The sequence below is a fragment of the Dromiciops gliroides genome, chromosome 1 (assembly GCF_019393635.1).
Source record: "Dromiciops gliroides isolate mDroGli1 chromosome 1, mDroGli1.pri, whole genome shotgun sequence".
NCBI lineage: Eukaryota > Metazoa > Chordata > Mammalia > Microbiotheria > Microbiotheriidae > Dromiciops > Dromiciops gliroides.
In genome coordinates, this window is record NC_057861.1 from 274,194,526 (window position 1) to 274,197,766 (window position 3,241).

General features: G+C 38.6%; 1 pseudogene; it reads right to left on the minus strand.

Moving 5' to 3' along the window:
- Window positions 1–2,488: 2,488 nt before the first annotated feature.
- LOC122739794 lies at window positions 2,489–2,977 on the minus strand (annotated as a pseudogene).
- Window positions 2,978–3,241: the final 264 nt, after the last annotated feature.

Here is a 3,241-nt window from a genome sequence, read left to right on the forward strand (position 1 = left end):
TGATTTTCATGATTTTGATATCATGTACCCACCCCATAATTCCTCCCCTTCCTAGTCCTCTTCTCCTTCAGCTCTCATTTGTGTCCCCAATGAAACTCAAGCTTCTTGAGGCCACGGATTATCTTTCCTTTGGTATTTGTAGCCCATTGCTAACTTCAGTGTCTGGAACATGGTAAGGAATTAATAAGTACTTATCCCCTTGCTACCAATTCTCTTTGCAGCCTTTGCATCTGTCTCATTCTTTTTGGATACTTTATTTTGCTTGTGTTTTTTGTGAGATTGATCTCTCCTGGTTCTCCTTTCTATTTCGTCCCTCATTTTAATCTTCAGAAGCAGCTCGATGACACAGTAGATAGAAAGCTGAATTTGAACTCACAGGCACTGCACTACAAATTTGGTCTCAGACATTCACTGGCTGAGAGATCACAAGCAATTCACTTAACCTCTGTCTGCCTCAGTTGCCCAAAATATAAAATGGGGATGAAAATAGCACTTACCTTCCAGCTTTATTGTGAAGACCAAATGAAATAATATTTGTAAAGTGCCTAGCATACTGACTGGATCATAGTAGATGGTTAATAAATGCTTATTTCCTTTTTTCTTACACTGTGGGATCATTATCCATATCCTATCCACTAGGTGTGCATCATACCCCCAAACTTCTTCCCTGGTCCTTCTTATCTTTTCTCTGTGCTTTTTCTCAAATAGACATGTACCACCTAGTTGTGCATGGAGAAAATTTACCCAGGACAGTCAGGAGCAGATAGATGTTCTCAGGTTAGTGGGGAGAAGTGAAAACTTTAGCCATGATTTTGAGTATTGATGGACTGTGGGCATAGTTGATAAAATAAATTCTTGTTAAGGGAAAGGTTATGAGTCCTGAAAGCTAAAAGAGAGTTATGTCTGTTCTTGTTTTGGTCAATTTGTTTTAGAGTCCGAATACCTCATTATCACTGGCTTTTCTTCCTGTTTATTCACCTTCCATAGAAACAATTTATTCTTTGTGTAAAACAAAAGATAGTCAGTTAAAAGGTTGTTGCCATTCAAAGACTTTTCAAAACTGTGGGAGAATAGTTGTCACCAACATATTTTTTTTTTCTTGCTCTGAAAACTTTTTGAATTGGGTCAATTGCAAGAGTAGATATTAATTTGATTCTCTACATTAGAGGATAGTCCTTAGCACATCACAGAAGATATGTTCTTATCTGACAGAAGTATTTATGAAAGAAATATCTCCATATCAGCAGATCAGTAGTTATATTTTCTGAAAAATTTAGAAAAACAAAAAAGGCAATCTCTCTTTGAATGGCAATAACTATCATATATCATTCAGCTAGCACCTTCCTGTCTGAGTATCCTCCCATACTTCTGAAATTACTGAGCCAAAACAAAACAAAACACCACAAGAGAAACTTTATTTCTACTGGAGACAAATTTAAGACTTTAGATAATACACCTAGTAAATAAGAAAAATAGATAAGGTCCAATATCTTCAATAAACAGTACTTTTAATAAATATTGACAGTTTCTCAGCAAATCCTCAATTTTACCCAGCTTTCAGAGTATATGGATAGCAGGTAGTGGGAAGAGGAATGGGTTTAAACTCAGAATAATTAGGTTTTAATATTGCTTTTGCTACTTACTGCTTGTGTGACCTTTGGGAAATTCTTTTCTGTACCTCAATTTCTTCAAATATATAAATTGCCCCCTTTTCTCATGCCAGCAGGGGAGAGCTGCAACAACTACTACCAAGGTTTGAGAAATAACCCTTGTAGGTGGCTACACTTCTACAGCTATAAATTTTGAGCTCCCATTAGTGTGATTCCCACTAACAAATCAGCCAACTCTTAAAATTATTTACTGTAAAGACAAAAGAAATACATTAATTACCTGTCATTTTACATATACATCTGGATTATACTCTCCTACCAATGCACAAAACATCTTTGGGGGAGAATAGACACAAGCCTAAAATAACATGGCAGTGAGATACATTCATAGGGAATAGATGACCAGGGCAACTCACAAATCTGAAACTGTCAATCTAATGTCTAAAGTTCACTGATGGACATGGCATCAGTGTTGGAGAAGAGCCTCCACTCATAAGTCAGGGGTACTCTGTGGCTTAGTTCTTTGCTGTAAAATTGGCTTGGTCTATTATCCTTCTTCTCCTGGATTTGGAACTAGCTTTTGCAAGTTTGGGCTACTTCAATACTAGTTTAGTGCTAAACTTTTTATCTATTTATTTATTTTTTAGAGAAAAAAACAAAAACTTTTAGCCTGAGAATTATAGAAGCTTCTCTAGTATTGGTGCCTTGACTTGGCTCTTAGCAGCTTCCATCACCCAAAAAGCTGGTGGAAAGGCAGAGAAACTTTCTTTCACCAACTTTCACTAACTCTTCCAGAGATCAGGTAGAAGTACATAGAAGTATAGTTACTTTGTTGTTGTTGTCAAATGATAATTTATTGCAATAGTCTCCTTTGTAGCTTAACTTGCTGGGCATTCCACAGCACCACTATTGATGTCATCAATAATATCATGAGGATGCCTGCCATCAATGTTGCAGTCCACAGACTGGGCTATTACAAGGATCTCTTTAATGGTTCCAGAGAGCTCTCTTGCCAAGGATCAGTGCCTCATCTGTCGAGCAATGTTGATGATCTAATAAAGACTGATGTTTCCACTGTGTTTAATATTTTTCTGCTTCTTTCTATCCCTAGGATGTTCCTTTAGGGCTTTGATGACCAAGGCTGAAGCCGAAGGCACAACCTCAATCTGGGCCTGAATGGTAAGTTTCACTGTGATCCTTAGCCCTTTCCAGTCACCACTTGCCTTGACAATATCATCACCAAACGTTTTGGGAGACAAATTCAAGGTACCAATTTTGGGTTCCAGAGCTGATGTGGCACCAACTTCACCACCAGTGCACCTTAAAAACATGACTTTAATTTCATTAGGGTCAAACTTGGGTGGCATGGCAGCGACAAAGGTGGAGGCTCGGCCTGCATGCTGAGGGGTGGCTGTTGGTGTCAGATGAACCCGGATTTGGGACAACCAAAAGATGCTCCAACTTCCCCACCATGAGCTTGGAGCCAAGGTATAGTTATTTGTTTTTTTGTTTGTTTTTTGTGAGGCAATTGGGGTTAAGCAACTTGCCCAGGGTCACACAGCTAGTAAGTGTCAAGGGTCTGAGGCCAGATTTGAACTCAGGTCCTCCTGAATGCAGGGCCAGTGCTCTAT